The following is a 12,307-nucleotide window of genomic DNA, read 5'->3' on the forward strand; positions in this document are numbered from 1 at the left end:
CACATATAGTGAGTACTAAACTACGACCCGACGTAATTCTATGGTCGGATTCAGAGAAGACAGTTTACTTCATTGAACTTATTGTTCCTTGGGAAGACAGAGTGGAAGAGGCCAATGAGCTGAAGAGAGCAAAATACACTGAAATAGCAGAGGAGGCAGCCAAGCGAGGTTGGAGTGCACGATTAAGGCCTATTGAAATTGGTGCACGAGGGTTTGTGGCCAGATCTGCTATTGGCTTGCTGTCTGGATTGGGCATTTGTGGTCGAAGTCTAAGGCAGGTGGTTAGTAACATGTCCTTGGCAGTAGAACGAGCAAGTGAATGGTTGTGGGTAATAGTCAGGGGGCCTATATGGTTTCTGTGGGTTTGAAATGTTAATTTTTGGAGAGTGGTTGGACTGTCTTTAGAGGTCATTGAACATGGAGAAAAAATATGTCTCCATTTTTTTTGACCTGTTTCAACCCTATCTTTTTGAAATTGTATATTTCACTGTAATTAACACCATAAATTTCGCCTAAATCACTGGCTATGTTGAATAAAGTTCACAAAACAGTTATTTTCAACAGTATGATTGTATGTCAGTATTATGTATGTCAAACAATTAGAGATAAGATCAATAACCAATCAGTTTCACCAAATACACATACTCCATTGCTGAAAGATAGCAAAAGCATAACAGAATCACAGATGAGACCTCGAACAACATTTAATTAATTTACATATACACAACATATTAGATCTCACCTCCACAATTTCCTCATCGATATCTACAACTAGTCTACTAGACCCTATTCCTACACACCTTCTTAAGACTGCTCTCCCCTTCCTGGATAATGTTTTGCTCTTGATTATAAATAATTCAATGCTATCAGGGCATGTACTGCAGTCGTTTAAGACATCTGTTATTAAGTCCTCCCTCAAAAAACCTAGCCTTGTATCAATACTGGTCCTTCTGGTCAGATGATACACAACTATACCTCTCCATAAAACCTGATGAATTAACCCCGTTAGCCAAACTTGACACATGTATAAGAAATATAAAGACATGGATGACGAATAGTTTCCTGCTTTTGATAAAACAGAAGTCAAGGTTTTAGGTTCTAAAAGTATGAAGGATATCCTAGTATCCACATCACAGGCTACAGATAGTGATCTTCCACTGACCTCATCACAAGTGTTAAAAACCTAGGAGTTATAATTGACCAGGACCTAGCACTAAATATTCACATAAAACAGATCACCAAAACTTAATTTTACCATTTAAGGAACATTTCTAAGATAAGGAAGTCCTTATCCATACCAGATGCTGATAAATTAATCCATGCTTTTGTCACCTCAAGGATAGACTATTGCAATGCTATTACGCTGGCTGTAATAATACCTGTCTAAAGAGCTTACAGCTTATACAAAATGCAGCTGCTCACACACACAAAAAATATGAACATATTTCCCCCATCCTAGCATCTCTACATTGACACCTCATGAAGATGCTCTTTTGTCTGCTTCTGACAGAAGAAGCACTTATCTATGCTGGCAGCAGCTGCTGCTGAACAAGTGTACAAAGTCCCTCTAGATGGACTTGATGCAGTTGGAGGTGTTGCTGAAGGTTCAGAAGATGGTCTACCACGTCTTTTCTGAAGACACTGAGTCCTGCCTGCTTCACATGATTTCTAGTAGTGAATCTTAGCATGCTGCAGATGCTCACTGTTCCAGGTGGATTTGTAGCAGTTCCTGTGCCAAACTGCTTTGTTCTGTTGTAAAATAACTGCACTGTAACATTGTAATCGTTGGCTGATCACCAATCTCCATACTCTCTCATGGACAAAAACAAGAAATTTGGCATATGTCTCTAGTGATGGGTCATTCACCAGTCCACACATATCTGCCACTGGATACATAGCCCAAAATCTGTTTCTTTTAGAATATGTTTGCCATCACCTGACTAACAGAAAGGCACACCTCAGAATATAACCTAACTAGACTGTGCCACCATGAGCTATGAAAATGTGCTTGCTCAAATGTAGAAGGCTAGAAGGTCACTAATATCACCAACCATGAAGAACAGAGCACTATGTGCTTCAGGTTATTCGATATTCTAAATTCTACAACTGCCAGCTAAACAGCCAACTGTCACTGCTAGTGTCTCTCTTTCTCTTTCTTACACACACACACACACACACACACACACACACACCTGTCTGTTTGTCTATTTGATCCTTTTACCCTTTCTTTTCTTCACACTTACATAGGCTACTGAAGGCCTTACAGACTATACTCAAGCACACTAATAGGCATGAATTGATATTGAAGTATTATTTTTTTAAGCGGACAATTTCGAGAATTTTAGGCACAATTTCTTGTTAAAGAGATCAATTATCAGCCAAAAAATGTTTTATAATGTTGTATTGTTTATGTGGTCCACTTTTGCACACTACCTTGTAGAATATCTTTGCTTTTTTGGCACCAAACCCTATGCTATAATACCAGCAATGTGAGGTTTATGGACAAAACACCAAATTTGACCTTTTCTGAATTTGACCTTTGATTTGGGTCCTTCAAAACCTTCAAAAACATGGAGACATTTCTACTCTTAAGAACCCCTAGAACAAAGATATAATACTCTCTAAACATGCGAATCCCACAAGCCCCCAAATTAGACACATAGGCCCCCCTACTATAATATAGACAGGTCATCTGCTGGAAACATTAGGCCTAGTTTTTGGTCAAAGTTTTCTCCACGGATTCCTGGTCAGAACCCCTATTGGAACAGATTAAAACTTGGGGCATGTTGAATTTTGTCCAAAAATCCAATATGGCCGCCGTTTTCCAAAATGGCACATTTTTACACACTTTTTCCTATGCTATGGGGACATTTCCAGTAAAAACAGTGTCATTTTAGCAAAAAACTGTCCTTTTCTATCAAATACATATTTACAGAGGTTAACTGATGATTATAAAACACTAATTATTTTTCTAACAATTTTAAATCATAAAAAAAAGGGTAAGGCTATTTGCACCCCTGGTACAATTAGCAGTGTATGCTATTCGTACCCTAGTGCAATAAGAAGTGAATTCTATTCGTACCCCGGTGCACACAGCAATGTGTCCTATTAGTACCCGTCTGGTACAAATATCAATGTATGCTATTTGCACCCCTGTGCATTTAATCTGGCATATTGATCACACAATGTAATATTTTTATTTTTTTTTTTAAAACAAGCAACATGTTTTTTGTTGTTACATAACAGAGTGTGAATAGCTCAGCTGTGTAATAGACACTCTGAATAAGGTATGCTGTTTGCATCAATGTACAGTTAGAAGTGGATGCTATTCCTACCCTGGTGTTTATAGTACTGCATGCTATTTACACCCTGGTGCATGAACTAGCTAATTGTTGCAATCAAAACTTCTCTCCAGACGTTGGTACACATGCACACTCACTCTGCCAAAACACATCACAGAGGAATCGAACCCCGGTCTCGCGCGTGCCAGCCCCTGCCTGTGACCACTGCACTATCTGCTTCAACAAGGAGTTGAGGTTTGCAGGCAAACTTATAGTTTATAGGCCTGAACGTCATATTCACGAAATTTCTGTTAGCTAACAAACTGACGGTTGTATGTGTTCACTCAACAAAGATTATGAAAATAAAACACAACTTTTCCATCTCAAATTTAATTTGAACAGATATTAGTGCTGAAACCGTTCAGAATTCTTCACTTTCTGCTGATGAAAAAACAAATGTCGGCCATGTTTTTTGGGCACGCGAGCAACATGTTTTTGTTGTTATGTAACAGGGTGTGAATAGCCCAGATGTGTGGCCAAGGCTATTCGTACCAGGGGTACGAATAGACACTCCGAAAAAAAAATCATAATTTTGTCAGATATTTGTCAAATATCAGAAATAATCAAATTTCCTTCAAACATAAGCCTCTTACAGGTTAAATACAGTTCAAATAAAATGGGTACCTTAACTTAAACAGATTAAAACATATGGCATTTAGACATTTTCCCAAAAACTCAATATAAATTCAATAATATCCCCAAAATGGTGAATTTTTGGGTCTACACTTTTGGCGAAGCTAGAGGTTTTTTTTTTTTCTATTAAAAACATTTTGACAAATGTTAATTGATATAAGAAACAAGAGAATATAAGAATATAGTTCCATAAAGGTGATGGAATTACAAAAAATACTATTTTATCACTCGGCTAGATATATTGTTACTATTACTATATTAATGATAGTTATAAGAAACACCTTAGTGGTGCAGCTTGGACACATCCTCAGTGATGAACCCAGGGTCACAGGGTGTTTCGGGTCTCAGATCATCAGACACCCTCACCTGGGCGACCCAGCCGGGGCTGATCAGACCCCGACTTGTGTCCAAGCAGCGCACTAAGCCACCTAGAGGCTCTCTCAGCTGCCTCGCAGATGTTTCTGGTGGCTTTCCTTTCTTGAGCACCTCTAATTCCAAGCAGCCTGAGTGATCGGTGCAGGCTCTGTCCTGGGAATCCCCTGCAGCCAACCTCGATTGGCTCACAGCGGGCCCTCCATCTGTACCTCCCCTCTCCCAGTGCTTTCGGGCAGCAGCTCAAGATGTGCTCCAGCAATCCTCTTGCAGGGCACAGGGGACAGGATGGTGCTTCAGCTAGCCCCCAGCAATGCAGATTGGCTGGACTCGGTAGGACGTCATACACTGACTGGATCAGGAACTTTATTCTTGCTGGCTCTGACCTCCAAAGTTCTGACCAGGTGATTTTCCGAGTCAGTGCATGCTCCCAATTGGTCCAGGCCCCCTGCTGACGCATGGCCACCGTTTTGCTGCGTCGCTCCTCTTCCACCTCTGCTCGGACCTCGCCCTGAATCATCTGCCGTCTGTCCCTTCCCTGCGCTCTGTCATAGCGCAGTGCCTTGTGGCAGCCAAGTCCTGCTCGCCCAACTGCCACAGAGCCTACTAGCACACTGTGCCGCAATCTTGCCTCTGCCTGCTGGACTGCCTCCTGCGCCCTCCACTTCCGTCCAGTCCTGACCTCTATGCCTGCAGAGGAGACTCTGGTGTCGGCTGAGTCTCGGTAAAGTAACACCTCCCTGGCTCTGGTTACCTTGAATTCCTCTGTCAGGCCTGAGAACGGGAGCTGCAGCTTGTTGGTGTGCCCATACAGGGCAATGCAGCTTAGGCTCTTCGGCAGGCCCAGCCACCTGCGCAGGAACTGGCTGATGTTTCTCTCCAAGGTCTCCACTGTTGTTACTGGGACCTGATACATCAGCAAAGGCCACAAAAGCCTTGGCAGGATGCCATGCTGATATATCCAGGCTTTAAATTTCCCAGGGAGGCCTGACCCGTCCACTGCTGCAAGCCAGCTTTTCAGTTCCGTGTGCATGGCCTGGATTGCTGCTGTGTCTCTCAGAGTCACGTCAAAGAGCTTCCCCAAGCTCTTCACCGGCTACTCTGTCAATGATGGGATTTGGAGACCATTCATGTGGAGGCGGAATTTGTCCTCCACTCTCCCCTTCCTCAGGACAAGGGATCGGCACTTAGCTGGCTTGAATGTCATTCTCGCCCAAGATGTTAGCCTTTCGAGACCTTTAAGGAGCCAGCGGCACCCTGGCACTGATGTTGCTGTGACTGTCAGGTCATCCATAAAGGCTCTAATTGGCGGTTGGCGAGTGCCAGATCTGGAGAGAGGCCCTCTGCAGCCTTGACAAGCATGGTCATCGACAGGGCAAACAGTGTCACTGATATAGTACAACCAGTGATGATGCCTTTTTCTAGGCGGTGCCATGCTGATGTTGTAGATCCAGATGTGAATCTCATAACTCATAGTAATACTTAGAGCTGCTGAGCTGCTGTAAATCCAGAGATGGAAATGGTCTTACTAACTACCAGTCTTTGCCATCATCTTTTTCATTCCCTGTTACACTTGCAAAAAAGACATTCTATCAGATAAGATTGAGAGCGCAACTGACAGTAGAAAACGTTTTCAACTTTTAAGTCTCTTCTCAATCCTCCACCACTGCCATACTTCACTTAGCCTGACGAGCCAGACCCACATTAAAATGCAGGGTCTGGGCACTCACCGTTCGCAGTAGTACTCAGTCCGAGGGGCGGGATAATCGGTTGCCTTTCAAATTCCCTCTGCACGCAATAGGACAGCGCTAGTCCCATGCGTTTCCCACCAGTGGAGCTAGTTCGCTAGTTCAAACTTTTGCCAACTTAATAAAAGCTTAACTTGTGTCACACTGTTCGCCAACAGCAACATTATCTTATTTGTTTTCAAGTAGCAGGGAATTCAAGCCAAACCGTTGCAACTCTGTCATCAATCATTATGTTAAGCCCGCCTAACGACTCTATACACGATTTGATTGGCCTGATAGAAGTTTAATTTTTCGGAGAGTTGCTAGACTAGCCTTGGCAGCAAATGTAGCCTAGAAATCTAGACGCTAGGGTGCGTCTAGATTTCTAGGCTAATACTTCACTGTCAGCAGATGACCTTACAACATTTTCACTGAAAGTTGCTTCACCCTCCTGTTGTGTTCGTTTTATGTTTACTAGTTTTGTGTTCCCGGTCAAAAATGACAGCTGCATTATAACTTGTTATAAATACAAAGTAACACACATATTATCATCTAATGTTGTGATAGACCTTCGTATCAACTTGTGCTCTATTGGATATAACTAGTTTTAAACCTTCATTTGGTATTTATGGCCTGCAGGCCTCACTGACCTGAGCTCATGCAAGTCAGAAAGGGGAAGATTCCATTGGGGAAAGGTTCCAATGGGGGCTGGCATAGAAGCAAAGTGTTTTAATGTACAGAATCATATACAGTCCATCTGATCAATAAGTATGTGCCTGGACTCATTTTTATACACTGACCATTTTTTCACCCATTCATTTCTAATGGCCAGTCATTTTTGACTGAAAATACACATGGGTGTTCTATAAAACAGTTAAAAAAGTTAAATAAAACACTCAAATTGTTATACAAAATATCAAAATTTGTTTTGTGTGTTCAGATGCCCTGTGTTAACAAAGCCAAGAAGCCTCATGGTAGTGAGAATAAGTTAACAATATTTTTTAGAGAGAAGAATTGTAAATCTGTCATATTTGACTGCAAACACAACAGGAACAAGTGCTCAGTTTGATGAGCCCATTAGGAGAGCTTTGCCTGTGAATTGTTGCACTCTTTCTCTCCTCTTGAAGAGGTTTCTCTACTGCTTCAGCAAAGTCATCCAACAACATGCCCTTTGGATCTTGTCCCGTCTATTCTTCTGCAGTCTGTCACACCTGCTGTTCTGCCAGCATTCATGCATGTGTTTAATACTACACTCAGTTCTGGAATAGTTCCTTCTTCTTTTAAACAGGCAAGGGTTATGTCTTTGCTAAAAAAAAGTACAGTTCATACAATTGATGAAGAACTACAGACCTGTCTCCCTTCTTCCTTTCTTGTTGGCTTTGGAGGAAGTGTTCTTCATACAAGTCTATGACTTCCTGTATCAGAACAAACTGCTAGACCGTATGCAGTCTGGTTTCAAGAGTGGTCATTCTACTGAAATTGCTCTGTCTGTGACTGAAGCATTGAGAGTAGCTAATGTAACCTATTTACATTTACTGTTACTGTTTAACCTGCGTGGTTCAGCCCTGCACACGCCCGGACTCAAACCCGTTAACAGCAGCCCCTCAAATCAGGAGTCTGCTCAGTCATCAGTATTAATTCTACTAGACTTACCTGCAGCCTTTGATACTGTAAACCATGACATTCTTCTTTCTACACTGTCTGAACAGGGAATTTCTGGGAAAGATCTTGGTTTGAATCCTACCTTAAAGGGCGTTCTTTCAGTGCGTCTTGTATCAAAGTATCATGACCTCACCACAGGTGTGCCTTAAGGATCAGTATTAAGGCACTATTTACACCACTTCCTTGGGTGAGACAATTCAATGGATTTGACTCACTGCTATGCGGACGGCTTTACCTGTCTTTCCCATCAGATTTCTGCATGCCTGATATTTCAGTCTGGATGACAGACCGACCACACTTCATCTCTCAAAAACTGAGCTTTTGGTGTTTCCAGCTAAAACAGCTATTCCCCAACAGGTTAACATCCAGCTTGACTCCTCTTCACTGACCCCAACTAGACTGGCACATAACTTTGGCGTCATAATTGATGACCGACTTAATTTCTTTGAGTATGTAGCCTGAATTGCAAAATTGTTGTTGGCTTGTCCTTTACAACATTAGGAAGATCAGACCTTATCTGATACAAGATTCCACACAACTTCTTGTGCAGGCCATGGTTATATCCAAACTGGACTACTGTATTTCACTGTTAGCTGGCCTGCCTGGTTGTGTAGTAAGATCGTTGCAAATGATTCAGAATGCTGCAGCACGCTGGGTCTTCAATCAGCCAAAGAAGACACATTTAACTCCTCTCCTACTCTACCTTGACTCCTTATAATAGACCTTGGCCTATAGGACACTTACTGGATCTGCTTACGGCTATCTCAATTCTATGATCCAGTTGTACATCCAATAATAATAAACGATTGTGTCCGTATTCGCGGCGTCAGTCATTAGCCTACTCTGGAGCTAGAAGCTAGCCTACATAATTGAGCACATCGCACTGTTCTACAATGACATCGATGCAGAGGCCCCCTTTGTCTTCTCTTCTAAAGTGTAACAAAATGTAACAAAACTTATCAAATCCCAACGGGTGTAGTAGAGGAGCTAGAGGAGAGGCTGAAACTGACAGACAAACTTACAAACTCTGGAGATAGCGTGGATTGAAGCAACAATAAACGAATGACGTGGATTCCTGTAACTGTCCATGAAAACAGAAGGCATAGCAGGTAAATATCGTACCAAATAGCCTGGCAATGAAACGGCTTTAAAAACATGTAGCCTAGGCCTATTTCACTTGTCTCACTGGAGTGAACGCAGAACATGGGCTGTTGCGCAAAGAAATGAATTAGTGATCTGCATCTCCGTTCACCAAAAGCTAAGTTTGTGCCAACCCATTCGCACAAATAATTCCTATGTTATGTTTTCTGATTGTTAACGTGAGATATGTCTCCATGTTGGGCAGTGCAGTGATAATGTTCACATCACATAAGCCAGCTGCTTGTTCTGTAGGCTAAAAGTAGGCTATCTGACCCTCCCAATATGCATTAGAATGGTGTGTTAAGTAGACATAGGCCCAATTTCAAAAAACCTCCTGGGGAACCCCCCGACACGACACATGCACTTTTGAAAAGCTTGAAACGTCCATATGTGTAACCCATCTTTTAACTTAGCCTATAGTGTTGTAAAAGTTCAAGGCTGTTGTTTTCGTAGGCTAGCCTTTTTGATAAGCGATGTCATGGGTAGGCTGACGTGATTAAGGAGAGCTTTCTGTTCCTGTTTATGTAAAGGTTTTACATAGGCTCAATAATGATAGGCTACACTGCATGTTAGGCTATATTAACCAAAAGCGCACGTTATAGGCGGGTCAGATCGCGGGCCGGGTATCATAATTAATATTTGTGGTTGGGGGAGGGGGGGCCTTAAAAACATATAGCCCAGGGGCCTCAGGTGGTATTAAGGCGCCCCTGGTTGTAACACTCAATTTTTAGGGTCAAGGAAGCTATTGATATGATTTCCAAACAAACTTGATGTTGCCGATTTTGAAATCCAATATGGCGAATACCAAATGTGAAAATATAGACCATCTCTATTGTTATTCATGATTGAAATTGTTTTTGAATGATATTTCTAAGTTTGAAATTTGAACAGTCATTTTATCACATGACAACCTCAATAATATACGAGGCATCAAGTATAATCTGGTAAGATTCCAATATGGAATACTGCCCAGCACTAATACTCACTGCAGCTCAATTGGCATTTGCCATAGAATACAAAATTGGCATATTCGCCATTGACGCCCTGCGCTTTTCACAAATGAGACCAGGTTCACCTTGACCACATGTGACGTCTGAAGATCTTGGAGAATATAATGCTGCCTGCAACATCATTCAGCATGACTGGTTTGGTGGTGGGGCAGTGATGGTCTGGGGAGGGATATCCCTGGAAGGATGCACACACCCATACGGGCAAGACAACTGCACCCTCACTGCTCTTACGCATCAGGATGAAAACTTCAGACCCATTGTCTGACCCTGTATTGGTGCAGTGGGCCCTGGGTTCCTCCAGGTGCACAACATTAGCTGGACACATGTATAAGTATAAGTATAAGTATATATAGTCTTTTGATCCCGTGAGGGAAATTTGGTCTCTGCATTTATCCCAATCCGTGACTGAAACACACTCAGCACACAGTGAACACACAGTGAGGTGAAGCACACACTAATCCCGGCACAGTGAGCTGCCTGCAACAACAGGGGGGCTCGGGGAGCAGTGAGGGGTTAGGTGCCTTGCTCAAGGGCACTTCAGCCGTGCCTACTGGTCGGAGTTCGAACCGGCAACCCTCCGGTTACAAGTCCGAAGCGGGTTTTGTAACCGGAGAGAGCTAAACTCATAAGGTATTACGTATTTAAATTAACTTCATTGACAGGCATAATCATTTTATGGGATTAAAAATGTTAAACTACAATAAAACAAAATGGATCTTTTCAAACAATCACTATAAAAGCTATCAAAGCTGCCACCATCATACCTGTGCCGAAGAAAACTGCTCCATCCTGCTTCAATGACTACCGCCCTGTGGCACTGACACCCATCATCATGAAGTGCTTTGAGCGGCTTGTCATGTCACATATCAAATCCATTCTCCCCCCCACCCTGGACCCCTTCCAGTTTGCATACCGAGCCAAGCGGTCTACAGAGGATGCAATCTGCTCTGCCCTCCACCCAGACCTCACCCACCTGGAAAAAAGAGACTCATATGTGAGATTGCTGTTTATAGACTTCAGTTCTGCATTCAACACCATAATACCACAACAACTCATCTGCAAACTTGACAAACTGGGACTCAGTACCTACCTCTGCAACTGGCTACTGGACTTCCTCTGTCAGAGGCCTCAAGTAGTACGTGTTGGCAACAATACCTCAAGCAGCATCACACTGAGCACAGGGGCCCCCCAAGGCTGCGTGCTCAGTCCGCTGCTCTTCACCCTGCTGACGCATGACTGCACTGCAACCTACAGCAACAATCACATAGTGAAATTTGCTGACGACACAACTCTGGTGGGTCTCATCACCAAGGGCGACGAGACTCAATACAGGTTGGAGGTCGACCATCTGACCACGTGGTGCAGGGACAACAACCTCCTGCTGAACGTCAGCAAGACCAAAGAGATTGTTGTTGACTTCCGGAGAGGTCACACCCAACACCTGCCACTGACCATCGACGGTGCTGTGGTGGAGAGAGCAAGCAGCACCAAATTCCTGGGGGTGCACATCAGCGAAGACCTCTCCTGGACCACCAACACTGCATCACTGACGAAGAGAGCTCAGCGCCGCCTGTACTTCCTGCGGAAACTCAGGCGAGCAAGTGCTCCACCAGCCATCATGACCACATTCTACCGAGGCACCATTGAGAGCATCCTCTCCAGCTGTATCGCTGTGTGGGGCGGAAGCTGCACTGAATACAACAGGAAAGCCCTGCAGCGCATAGTGAACACAGCTGGAAGGATTATTGGTGCCTCACTCCCCTCCCTGAAGGACATTTACACCACCCACCTCACCCGCAAGGCGACCAAAATTGTGAGTGATGCAAGTCACCCCGCTCACAATCTGTTCGATCTACTGCCCTCTGGGAAGAGGTACAGAAGCCTGCGCTCCCGCACTACCAGACTCACCAACAGCTTCATACACCAAGCTGTAAGGATGCTGAACTCTCTCCCTCCTCTCCCCCCTCCACCCTCAGCTACATAACATCCTGGACATTGGACCCACAATGGCCGCGTGCACTACTCCACTTGCACACTTGCACACTTGTACACTTTACAACTTGTTGTTGTTGTCCTGAAAACACAACACTTCTGCTGCTCTTACACAACTTGCACCACTATGTCACTTTCTTTCTTAGGTCAAACAGAACTACCCAAGCCTTTTATTGGCCTGACTTTGCACTAGTATTTTATTGACTGTCTATGCACAATTTCAACCAAATTTTGCTGCTCTTATTTTTTTTTTCATTATTATATGTGCCCTCTTATTTACTTACTTTTTTGTTTACTTGAATGTTATGTTTGTCTGTGGACTTAAATTGGTAAAATATGTCTTGTCTTCACCGTGGGATAGTGAGAAACGTAATTTCGATCTCTTTGTATGTCTGGAACATGTGAAGAAATTGACAATAAAGCTGACTTT

The 12,307-nt window shown here is 43.2% G+C and overlaps 1 pseudogene; it reads right to left on the reverse strand.

Moving 5' to 3' along the window:
• Positions 1 to 4,326: 4,326 nt before the first annotated feature.
• Positions 4,327 to 5,813, reverse strand: LOC121696935 (annotated as a pseudogene).
• Positions 5,814 to 12,307: the final 6,494 nt, after the last annotated feature.

Source organism: Alosa sapidissima, chromosome 2 (assembly GCF_018492685.1).
Source record: "Alosa sapidissima isolate fAloSap1 chromosome 2, fAloSap1.pri, whole genome shotgun sequence".
In the NCBI taxonomy this organism is placed as follows: domain Eukaryota; kingdom Metazoa; phylum Chordata; class Actinopteri; order Clupeiformes; family Clupeidae; genus Alosa; species Alosa sapidissima.